The sequence below is a fragment of the Papilio polytes genome, unplaced genomic scaffold (genome assembly GCF_000836215.1).
Source record: "Papilio polytes unplaced genomic scaffold, Ppol_1.0 DF822067.1, whole genome shotgun sequence".
NCBI classification, from domain to species: Eukaryota; Metazoa; Arthropoda; class Insecta; order Lepidoptera; family Papilionidae; genus Papilio; species Papilio polytes.
The window spans coordinates 4,871,256-4,885,334 of NW_013527137.1; positions in this window are offsets into that span (position 1 = coordinate 4,871,256).

Sequence of the window (14,079 nt, forward strand, 5' to 3'; positions counted from 1 at the left end):
TAATTATAACATTAACATTGAAAAATAATCCTATTTCATTTCTAGATTAGAAGATACGAGTACACATTTTTGGAACGTCAGTTACAAGTATTTTAATAAAACACCAAAAGCTTGGAACTTCGTATTTTTATTTTTGCTTCACAAAAACTGGCTACAACTCTTTTCTCAGCTAACGGTTTGTTTTAAAAGTGCATTTTGTTTTCTTTTCCCCTTTTAGTTTTTACTTACAGTTTAAACACCGAGAAACGTTAGTCAAAGAATACGACTTTATGCATAAAGTTAAAGGTAAATTTACATCTTACTAATGTTACTCTTACTAATATTATAAATGCGAAAGTTTAGATGGATGGATGTTTGTTAGAGTTTATAGCTTAAATGGCTGAACAGATCTATATAAAATTTAAGATAGACGTAGAGTCTGGTAGAATATATAGACAACTCGCTTTTGTTTTTTAATCCCACGCTGACGGAGTCACGGGCGAAAACTAGTATCTGATAAAAAGGTATTGTACTTACATATTAGCAAGCATATAATATGTACTTTTTATAATATAAGTTGGCAAACGAGCTAGCGACCACCCGAATCCACCAAAATGGCGTAGCGATCGTTGCCTATAGACATACGCAATTGCAGATGCGTTACCTACCCCTAATTGAAGGTGCAGAAGACGCACATAAAGAGGATATTTCCCTTTCCTATGCGTCTCCTTCGCCGTTAGAACTACTATCCTTCCCATCCCTTCCTTATAAGAATTGGATGATAAGAGAAAGGGACTTTAATTGGGCCTTCCCAATGGGGTATTTCATACTAATAGAATAATACGAGTACAAGTATGTATTTGTTGAGGTAATATCCATAGGAAATGCATTAAGCAATCAGAGACTTTATAAAGAACGTAGTTGATGGCTTGTTAAGAAGTTTTATTGAAATATAAAATTCCATTATGCGGAAGAAAATATCGATGATTGAGTAAGTTATGAAGTATCGAGGAATCACTTGGAAATATGAAATCTCTTCACGGCGACCTGTTTTATCTTTGGAAAACGAAATGAATAAAGTTACAGATTTTGATTGTTGAAGTTTATAAGTCGGTTTAATTTCATTCATATTATATACAGTGATTTTAAGACTACAAAATTATTTTAAAGTATGACTTGTTTTGTAAACTATGTATTCTCTAAAGGGTAAAAGATACGCTTTAGTTGGATACATCGATTATAATTTTTGCAGGTTTCCTTACCTTAATGACAACGGTTTTTTTTTAAATTTGAGGGCTTATCACGTATAATGAAAATGTTTTCGTAACTTCATTAACAAAAATTTGCAGCACCCAAGGCGTAAAACCAACAAATCTCACACATTTTGTCAATGTTACGAATACGTTTTCGCAAATGTGACGCAAGTATTCGTGATAGATACCTAGAGTATATATTGTGTTAAAGACGTAATTCATACAACTGTACCGAGGAGTATAGTATAACGGGGTCTTGCAATTATATGTATGTAGTTAGCATAGAATACAGTACATTGTCGTAATCAGTTCGGAATATTCATGCGGAAACGCATGGCCGAATGTATCGATAGTCGGCAATGATCACGCGGCACGAACGGAATTCCAATATGAAATGGTGCTGTTTGTTTATCTTAGTGCTTAGGAGTTTACTTAGTTTAGCTAACAGATGTACGCAGCTGGCCGCTTACAGTAGTCATTTAAAAAATACTATGCATTTTTACATTTTTCTTTAAGTTTGTACAATTTCGGAACGAGATTCTTAAATTAGATTTAAAAAAAGGATATTTCAGTGCTTAACCTAAATAAATTACTTAAGTTCCAACTTTGAATTTCTGCAATTGAATGGTATAAGTCAAATAAACTAAAAAGTTTTTGAATACAAAACTTTTTGGTATAAAAAGTAGTTTTCCCATTCGCCAAGTTTTAGCTTCGAACTAACATCGATGACAACTCACTGATTTATTTACTTGTTTTTTTTTTTAAATATAAAAGTTAATTATGTGTTAGACCGAGAACAAGGAATAAATACGCGAAAATGTTAGATTTCGAAAGAAAAGAAACTGAAAAACAAAAGAAACTGTATTCTATTTTTTTTATGACAACAATGAAGATGTTTTATTATTATTATTTCTCTATAACTTTAGAATTAAAATAGCTTTCAAACAAATTGTGTAATTAAAAATAACTTAGCTGAGGATTTAAATAATGGGCAATTATATAACTCTACTGCGCCACTTAATTATTTCTGCAACTGTTAAACAATAGAGGTTGTTTGCGATAAATTGTATTCGTGAGGAACAGCACAGACTTACATTTAAATTGCTATTCTGTTAAGGTTGACTATAAAGTAAGGAAGATATGCAAAATTATGACGCATACTAGTTTGTGCGACATAGTTCGCACGGAATTAAATAAAATAGCATACGTGTTCTTCTAGACTGTAAACTATGTTCATTTGAGCCGAATTTAATCGAGATCCGTTAAGCCGTTTTAGATACACAAAGTAACAGATATCCATTGATCCATTTAACGCGATTAAGTATGAAAAACATCAATATATATTTACTAATATAATAAAGCGTAAACATACACCACTTTGTGGCGTAGGATGTCAGCAATCACAGAATATTTTTGAATAATTCTTTCTTTAATAAAAAGACCTACACTTACGACACGCTTTAGGCTTCATATTTTTACGCTAATAAACTTGGGGGATAAATAAATTGGATAAAACCTTCAAGTCAATAAAATAAAATTTTCACAACTTTATGCGGATCAAATCGCACGGGAACAGCTAGTGCATAATAAAATTACAAACATTATTAACGATCACACACTTATTTTTTTAATCTAAATGCGAAAGATAGGATGTTGATGTATCTTCAAAACGGCTCACCGGATATTAATGACTCACTGAAATAACTATGGGTTTTCACTGTCGACACACTTAAAAAAATGTTCGTGTGTTATGTTTCTTACTTCCTTGGTCTAAATATATTTACAGCTTCAATTTATTTCTGTAGCAGCATGTCACAATAGTTACAACATAAAGGTTAATCGGCATAAATCTATAAAACAATTCGCATCATAAAGTACAACTGTTTCTTGTTATCTGGAATCTTAATTAGTTTAGTTTAATTAATTAAAGCAACGTCTACAAGCGCCCTTCGCCACCGCTACCTCAATTAAGCTGATTAAGTAGATCATTTACAGTTACAACATTGTTGTCTACCCTGAATAAAATACCTTTATTTTAATTATACTTAGAGTTACAAGGTCCTTTGGAGGTCGCGGATTCCGTACACAACTTTAAGAGTAATTTTATCAATTTTGATAATAGAATAATTATTCAACTGTTTTGCAAACTATTGGAGTATTCTTATAAAGGCTTATGCCCGCGGTTTTGTCTGTGTGGCATTAAAGAAACAAAAATAGTATGTATTCTTCTAGACTTTGTCCTACATCAGTGATAAATTTTATCAAGATCAGTTAAGACGTTTAGGCGGTAAATTCTATTAAACATCTGTCTATCCCATTGTCTAGACTTTTACATCTATACCTATATTATAAAGATTTTTGTATGTATATATTTTTATACGAATAACTCAAAAACTACTGGGCCTATAATAAAAAATCTTTAACCATTAGAAAGCTCCGTTATCAGTGAGTAACATAGGCTATGTGTTTTTATTATTTTTGAAAGCACGAGAGCGAAGTCGCGAGCAACAGCTAGTTTATAAAATTAGTAAGATTGTAATTGAAATAATTTATTGAAAAATAACAGATTAACAACTAACAATAAAAGTTATAACCAATTAAAAAATAAATACAAATAGTAGATAAAATGCGACTCATCTAGATTACTATTAAACATCAATTTTTGGCCGAGTATCAGTAATCGACTTGATGCCTTACGTATATATCAATGCGTGGTTTTCGTATTGCACTATTTTTAATAACATATTCAGCGTTACATGATGTACAAAATTACATGAACTATGGTACACTTGTTTGCAAAATTCACGGGTCGTTTAAGTTATATTTTCGCTGTATTTTAGTTTAGTTTTGCGTCCTACGTTCCACCCAACACAGACATCTTTAAAAATTTATCACGGAACGTGTTTCTAACCGGCTTTAGCGTGTACCTGTGAATTTAGTGCGTTATAAATTTCTTGACCATGCGCTGTTTACATTTTCGCATTTACTCTGCGCATATTATAAATTAGCTTTCGCCCTCGACTCCGTCCGCGTGGAATTAAAAAATATAAAAGTGAGTAGCCTATGTGTTTCATCGAGATCCGTTTAACCGTTTAGGCTACAAACTCTAACAAACATCCATCCATCTAAACTTTCACATTTATTACATTGAAGTTTGGTTAGTATTATATGTGTATTTAAGCCTGACTCTAAATTGATACACACTTAAAATGAACTTGAGTTTCATTTTGATTAAATACAAATACCTTATTATTAAAAACTCAAAGAAGTTTATTTTGTTTTGATTTGTATGTGAAAATCTGATAATTGTTATTAGTTACATACTTTAAACATATCAAACTTTTTGTCCAAAGTACAGTGTAATTTTACATTTTATTTGAAGCTTATATGAGCGAATGTATTTTGTTTGTTTTGTGAGCTACGCGATTTAACCTTTTAAGTAATAAACAACTTTTTCGTATATTAGTCAAGCGTTGTAAGCCGGTGCCGGAGAACATAAACCCCGAGGAATAACGAGCGCACACGACTCCCTGCACAATTCTGTTACGAATTTGTGCATCTCACTAATCTACAGCACAAAACAACACCAAAAGTTGTTACTGCTCTATGTCCACTAACGATGTTTACGGAGTTGTAACACAGGAGAGTATAAAAACTTGAAATATATTGATGAACGAAGGACAATTCGATCGCTTTGATACTAGCTTTAGCCCATTACATCTACAGCTTAATTAAGAAAATAGTAAAGGGACAATTTTTCTTCTAAACTTTGTTCTATATTTATGTCGTATTCCATCGAGATCAAATGAGCTGTTCTTGAGATATCTTCGTACAAACATCCATCCATCAAAATTAATTTTATTGCACTGTAGAATTTGCACTTATCTTAATTAAAACTCGATCGTTTAAGACCATAGGGTAAATCTTAAGATTTTCATGTAGTTAAACGTAATAGGTACTTTAAATTAGATTCTTGGTTATGTCTTGTTCAGAAATTTTCTTATTACGCTTCAACGACCTCTTGACGATTTTTTTTCTTAAAGTAAGGCAAAAGTATTACAAAGCTTGTGACAATATTGAGTACTCTCCTTATCTAAAGGTAACCTCATTACTGAAAAAAAATTACAGACTCTTCAGAATTGTGACTTGAGGGCATAATAATGAGAATTTTGTTAGAATTCAGGATATTCCATCGGTTATTATATCAGTAACCGTTATGAATAGCGTAGAAGAAAGTAGAAATACAATTTTTGATATTTTCAAAGTGAACTGAAAAAAGACAGACTGAAAATAACTGAAATCCTTAAAAGTAACTACTATTTCTTGTATTTTGTATAGAAAATACAAGTTAAAATTGACGTATTATCAAGATCATATGTATTTTTATCTCTATTCTAGACACAAATAAGGAGGAAAACTTATTAGGTATTTGTGCATAAAAGCAGTGAAAACCCACGGTCACAATCGACCGAAGATTTTCACTGTTTAAAACGTCGGCGTTATTAATCACTGACTACACCGTTGTATGAATAGCGCGATTAAATCACTTGATGAGTATAAATGATCAGTTTAAAACATTTATTCTTAGAATTTAAATCATTTGTTCATAATTAAAACATTTCTCTTTACTATAAGCGTTCCAACTACGCTGCTAATGAGACATCTGAATTCAACTCATGTCTGTCTGAGAGTCTGACATGCTTTAAATTCATGCAAATTACGTACAGACAAATTTGTTTTCTGACGATTTCTAAACTGTTGGTAATTTTTGCTAGTTTTGATTAAACTGGTTTTAAATAATAAATAAATAATAAAACACTATTTATTGACCAAAAAATAAATTAAAAGAACACATACTACAAATCATATTACTAAAATAAAAAATGAAGATAAAAATTCTTGGCCAAAAGGAGAATGCTCAGCTGATGCGGCCTCCAGCTTCTCATTGAAGGCCGCGCTGGTTTTCAGCCTCGTTTTTTGGTTTTATTAACTCACGAGAGTTAAAACTCCAAACATATTTTGGTTATATTAACTGACAAGAGGCAAATTATTAAATTTTCTAATGCAAATTCCCTAATGTAAATTTTTATTCTAAGTTTTAAAAATTAGATGTTCTGAATACTTGATAAATCACTTGTTAACGAAGTCCTTGATAGATATATTGTTAGTGTACAATAAAGAAATTCTTCTTATTGTAAAGAACAAGAAAAAATAATTATTAGTAACGTGCATAAACATTTTAAGGGTTACAAAAACATTCAAGGTATTGCAAAAACTATCAGAGTAAATATTTTAATTTCGGTTTGGAAATTGCTTGCGAAAAACCACGTACATAACGTTATTACTTTGATCCGAACATGTTTCACGAAATAACTGGAAAGTTCAGCTGGAAAATGTTTCTTTGTGGACGAAGCGAAACTGCAAAAGGCACCCGTTATAAACCTTTTACTTTAATACTCTACTTTGACTTTGCGATTCGAAAACATACACAAATTTAATTTGTGGCAACCTTTTGCTCAGGATTTATAGAAGATTCTTTTTTGGATTTAGACATCATTCCATCTCTATATCGTTTCTATCATTATTTAGCTATGTTTATTTTTAAATACATTTTTCTTGTTTCTGTTTTTTAAATCAACATTTTCCAAGACAGGCAAACGTCCAGTTGTTTACGGTTTGGCATAATTCAAAAATTAATTAATTTTAACATGTATTTATGTATTTACTCTTACATTTCAAACATTTTCATATTGCCAGGATCGTATACAAATTATATGTTTTCTGCTTGCCTTCGTTATGATTACTTTTGACAAAAACAATTGAAAGGACTGCGAAACAATCCACATTGGCATAACAGTTTTGCGATAGTTTATTCAAAGGTGTGCGCCCGCTCTAATGAGATTGTCTACAATTGCTAGTTATTTAGATTATTTTTATAGTTCTTTTTAAATAAGAGATTTTAGCATATTGTAGAAAAGCGATTGGGGCGTAAGAATTGTATCATATGTCTCTATTTCGGAGCTTAGCGTCATGACGTTTACTTTCGGTTGGATAGAATGGTCGCCTTAAATTTATTGTTCGAGGAATCGTTTTGCTTTGCATGAGAATTCTACGAGATTTATGTTGATCCAGCAATTTATTGTGATTTCTTGTATTATATATTTATAGAATTAACGAACATTTACATCTTAAATCTTTTATATAAAAAAAAAACTTGGTTAGTGATAATTTACTCAATATATTTATTGAAAACTAGCTGTCACTCACGACTGCCGCGTGAAATTTAAGAAAAAAAATTAGTAAAAAACCCGCCTATGTTACTCGCTGATAACGTAGCTTTTAAATGTTGAAAGAATTTTCGTAATCGGCCATGTAGTTTTTCATTAATTCAATACATACAAAAATACAAATATTTCCTCTTTATATCAGTATAGATAAAGGTTGAACACAATAATTAAATATTACATCGATCCGAAGCTCTTTGTTTACGATTGAATTTTAAATGGAAGCTAATTAGTCAACAATACGTAAGATAAACAAAAACATTTCAGGATCGAATATTGGGTTCGTCTGAAACACTAAACAGTTGTTTATTTGTTTTTCACCATTAATCATAATAGGGTTTACAGACAGCGAGAGAATCATCTCTACATTAAGAAACAAACAATTCCATTAAGTGTAAATTTGTAACGAAATTCCATGAATAATTTCACCAGACTAAAAGAAGCGTCGAAGCGTACTAATGTCTTATTTATTTTCCCTTCCCTTACTTTTTCAACAAAAGTACGTCATGGGCGGTGGAATGATATCATTACCTAAATAACTTATTCCAAAAGAAAACTCTTGCTAAATAAGTGTATTCAAATGTACAAAGCAAAAACCTTTTAGTAAATGTATTCCATTTTTCAAATGGAAATATAAAATATTTTTAACAAACAACGACATTTTTATTTAACATTTTGAATTAGTTATGGAATAATTTTTATAATCTTCATAACCTATCGTAACAATCAACTGAAATACCATTTAAATTATTAATTTACAAATAAAAACTAGTATAGTAAAAGTAATATATTTTTCGTATTTCAGCGTAAAAATCACTGACTGTTGCAAAGAATAATTTTCGTACGTGGCTCACATCCATCACGCTAGAGATCAAATGAAGCTTATTAAAGGAGAAAAATAAATACGTGTAAGGTGGCTTTCCACTGATATAGATAATTATATCTTGAATGATCTAAATAAATCTATACTAATATAATAAAGCGTAATCACACACTACTTCGTGGCGTAGAATATTTTTATATATAATCACAGTATATTTTTGAATTAACTTTTTCTCTCTTTTTTTAATTAAAACCCAACACATATAACACGCTTTAGGCTATTTTACGCTATTTAAATTATGGTGTAAATTAATTGTAAAACCATTTTTATGTGTGAAAGGAACCATAAACTACACGCTGCAAACATCGACGATGCAAGATAATTGTTATCCAATATCAAAGACTTTCATTGTCGGGAACATCTAGTGAGTTATAAATGATGGTCTTCATCGAATCATCGGATTCATCGAGGAGCTCGGAGTCTGCACTAAGTTAGAAGTGACTAGGTTCTTACCTTAAGTTACGATTTAATTTATAAAGTTAAAGTTATGTTAATTTAATTCTTGACTTGTCTATTTTCAATTAATTGTTTTAAAAGTTAATAGTTTGTTATGTACGGCTTTTACAAAGTTTAATTAAAAGCTGGAAAGTTTTGTTAGCTTTCTCTATTTACTTACTATCTGTGTGAAACCCTATAACTTGCTTTTACTTTTCCTCGCTTTGCTTTGTATTTTTGGCACCATAATTGCCTTAGTTTTTGATTTTCCTTATTTCTATCCATTGACTATTTGTAAACTAAATAAAATCTTACTAATAATACAAATGCGAAAGTTTAGATGGATGGATGTTTGTTAGAGTTAACACATAAGTTACTCACTTTGTTTTTGTCAATTCCAGGCAGACGGAATCGCGGGCGAAAGTTAGTATTTCATAAACGTCACTTCAATTGTTAGGTAACTATATTATAAACATTGTAGTGTATTGGTCTTTATTATCTTGAATAATAAATACAAATGATTTTTTATCTTATAAACTAAAATAAATACTAACAAAATAATAAAGACTCAATTAAAAATAGAAAATCTATCGAGAATATAAAACCATTAGCCAAGTCCGCAGTGTCAATACCGTCTCCTCTCCTGTGTCTCCTATAAAGCGATGTAACGATCTACAATAAAATGTTCTGCTTCCTTTTCCGAAGACTTTAATGATCTTTTATTCGTGAACCTTTGCAAGAAATACGTTTTTATCTTTAGCCATTTCCTATTACCTTTTTATGATTGTTGTTATCTATATGAATCCATTAAAGCAATAATAACCTTTTGGACAATATCTTTTTTTGAATTAATTATGTTTTGTAATCGTCAGTTTTTACTGTAGGAAAATCTGCGCAATAACACGTCTCCGTATTTTCGAAGAAAATAAGAGAGATCGCTATATGTTTTTCAGTCGTAGAAGTAATATGAGTAATTACCTTTTTCCCGCGACTCCGTTCGTGGAATTAGAAAAAACAAAATTGAGTAACCTATGTGTTCTTCCAGACTATCCTCTACGTCTATGCCCAATTTCATCGAGATCCTTACAGCCGCTTAGGCAAAAACTGTAACAAACATCCATCCATCTATCCAAACTTTCACATTTATAATATAAAGTAAGATAGAGTATGTGTTTAGTTTTCTGAGGTCAAGCACGAAAATTTTCGAGGGAGTAATGTAATTTCTGCTGATTTTCGTATAGGAATTATCTACGAGTATAACTAACATTTACTTTCTAGACAATTATGTTTCACAGTTACATTGCAGAGGGAATTTCCTTGAAATGTAATCAGCTAGATAGTTCAGATTAATAACCATAGAATGCTCTAAAGTTGAAACAATCAATTTACTTGTGCTCCCTCGATTTAACTTGGAACGTAAGATTTATAGTACTTTGAACTACGTAGTTTGAGACGTATTTCAATTATCGGTCTTCATCATTAAAAACTATGGGAATTTAGAATAACATGATTGATCTTTGTAACTCGAGATTTGGTATTTTACTAGTTTTCGCCCGCGACTCTGTTCGCGTTATTAAAAAAGTAAGTAGCCCATGTGTTCTTCCAGACTAGCCTCTATACGTATACCAAATTTAATCGAAATCCGTTCAGCCATTTAGACTACAAACTCTAACACATCCTAGATTTATGATATTAGTATGATTTTTGTAATAAAATTATCAGATAAATTAAATTACATGTGGTATCAAGGATAAGCGTCTGTTGCTCAGGGAGCGTCGGTAGCTCAGGGAGCGTCGGTAGCTCAGTGGTTTGAACACTTGACTTGTAATCTACAGATCTTGGGTTCGAATCCCGCCATGTACCAATGTGATTTTCGATTTTTCGAATTTTCATATGTACATAATTTACCCGATGTTCTTACGGTGAAGGAAAACATCGTGATGCCTGCACATATTGGCGAAGATATTCAAAGTTATGTGTGAAGTCAACCAACCCGCACTTGGCCGGCGTGGTTGACTATGGCCTAGTCACCCCTTATTAGGGAAGGTTCCGAGCCCCTCGGTGGGGACGTATAGTGAGCTGGTGATGATGATGGTCAAGGATAATCACAAAAACAAATAAACAATCAAGTTTTCCTTGCCATTTAAAACATTTTCACTGTTAAAAGTAAAAAAATTGGCCTTTATGTAAACGAATCTCCAATTTTGTCACAAAGATTCCTCTTCTAAAATTACGAGAATAACGTTTTTTATCGTGATTGGCATGTAGGGCAGTTGCAGTAAAATCCTCTGCTTTTCACTGTCCGAATAATGTTTACATGTTTTCACAGAAACATGGTAAAAATAAGTCTAGTAACAAATTAATGTCGATTTTAAAGAATACATTTGACATATATTGTGCTGAATTCTGAAAATACATTTAAATATGTAGTTCGTAGAAGGCGCTACGGTTAAGTCTACGGCTAGCGAACATTTTGCGTAGAGATTTAAATGTGTAACAGCGTCTTAAATGATAAGGCCACGCTCCGAATTCCATTAAATTTCGAAGTATTTCAAATTGTAAACGGCTCTTAGATTTTAGACTTAGAATTTCAGACAAAAATACGTGAAATTTTGAATTTATCGTGTTGGTAGCATATTATATGCTACTAAAACTCCGTCGTATAAAGGGTTGGCAGAAATTTTAAACTTTGTGTTTAAAGTTACAAAACACTTAAATCTTGTTAGTCTAATTTTAACATTGTTCAACAAATATAGGTTTGTTTAAAGTAAAATAACTAACTACAATAATAATTCAGAAGTATAGAATAAAAATACAGTCAAACGAAGTGCAATTCACTTTAGAATATTCGAATCGTGTATTTTCAGACAGGTGTGTGCAATAAATTTATATTTGACTTCGTGATAGTAATAAAAATGAAACTTTTATAGTACGTGTAACACAATGTATCTTCAAATACATACAATCAATTTATAATATTATTATGTGTTATTGTTTTAATATTTAATATATTAAAGGCCTGTCCCACCACTGGCTGATAGAAGCTAAGATAGCTTAAAATGATGTCACTGTCAGATAAGAAAAAATAACACAATGTATCTTCAAATACATACATTCAATTAATAATGTGTTATTGTTATATCAAAATTTACTATATTTAGAGCCTGTCCCACCACTGGCTGATAAAGGCTCAGATAGCTTAAAATGATGCCACTGTAAGAAAAGGGAACAACCTTATATTTCCATCACATATTTTATACGTCGGATTGTTATCAGACAATTTACAATTTGGTGGGACATGGACAGGATATAAGTACACTATTCAGCTCAAAAACTCTCGTAGTCACATTTGAACACAATCTAAAAAAATATTTAATCTCATGAGATCTAAGTACATAAGTTTACTTACGATACCAAGTACTTAAGATTAAGTACCGCAATAAATTTTCATCCCGTTAACATTAAATTAAGGGAGACACAGTACGTAGTTAGAAATCCAATAGTTTAACTTTGTACATGGGCACGTATTGAAATTTATTGACCTCGATGTCTACATTTAGGATTCTAGCCGATTTACTCGTGGTTAGTAGTAAATATTTTTTCTGCCTTAATGTTTTCATTGAAAAAGTCAAGCATTTCTTAGAAATAATTCTGTTAACAACAGAGTTCTTAGAAATATTTTATGAGTTCTCGGATGTGATCTATACTTTTAGATGAATTTATACAGAATTTATGATTACTTTATTAACGTTTGTAAAACAGACGAGTAAGTTATAAAAAGTTATTTAATTTTTTATTGTCTTATTTACATAATAGTTATATAAGGTTTTAATCCGATTATATTTGGTTTAAATAATTCATTAGTGAGTTACGACGAGTACGGTTTAGAAACACATCAACGGTAAGCTTTTATTGTTAGTTTTATTATCGTAGACGGACAGACAGCGCTTATCGAATTGCATATGAGACTCGTTTAAGTCACTTTAATAGAATACTTCGCACCTGAGTTTATTACACTCTAGCTCGGACGTGTCATGTTAGCGAAATTATCAGTTTTATTTCTACGAATATTAGATACAAACCACACAATACAGCTTCAGGAATTAGTGAAATGTAACTTTTGAATTAAAAAGCCTTGTATCTTAATTACATTTAATTTAATTTTCTTTTTATTTTATAATTACCTAGTAACTAATTAGTGTTAGGTTAACCTATGTTTCTGGAGTAAAACTCATATTAGCCTGTTCGGAACCTCATTTAATGAATTTATCGAACCATAAGCACTATCGAATTAAAAGTTCGGAAACCGCCCATAAGGGACTTAAAAAGGAGAAGCGGAATTCACAAAATTAACTCTTCATTTTAATTTACAAGTCCTCTTTTAACAGAGTATGTCATAATTTGCACTACACTCGGCTTAATGATGTCTTCAATAGTTGAATCCAGAGGTAAATTCTGAAAGATCGTTAGTGAAGGTACTACCTTTTGTGTGCTGTGAAGTGGCCAGTAATGAAAAGAAACGTATTCAGAGAACAACGTATTATATTTATTTTTACCCAATGGTGAATTATTTTTAGATCGGATTTTAATTTGTGCTTTAAGTTGTAAACATGAAATCCTTGTAATAATACCAGAATGTTTGTTCTTCACCATTAAACTAAAATATTAAGAAACAACTACCTAAAATTATTATAAAAAATTATATTAAATTTACTTGTTGTTCTATTGGTGAAGTCTTAGTTTAAAATCATTGAGTAATTTTTAAGTTTAAGGTTAAACCAAGGCTTATAATTTAAAGATAAAATCCATCACAATTATAATAAGACTAGCATTTGTTCGCGACTCTGTGTGCGTGTTAAATTTCATTCAGATCAGTTCAACCGTTTATGCTACAAACTCTAACAAACATTCATCCATTTAAATCTTTGTATTTATAATATTAGTATGATGGCATCCTAGTTTCCGTTGTATTTTATTTTTCCACTTATCTAAGCCGTTATTTAGCATACAGAGCGAAGTTACACATCTGTAGAGGAACCGTTTGACTCGTGAATATTGGCCTTAATGGATTGGGATTCGTATGCTTTACCAACCATGAATATTCCAGCCTTATTATTTTGCAATTTGGCACTCCACTCGTACTACAGGGATTTATCTATCTATCTTTTCTATACATATAATAAAATTGGAATGTCTGTTTGTAATATCAAAAGAAAAATTCCAGATTTCGGGAAGAAAATCTATT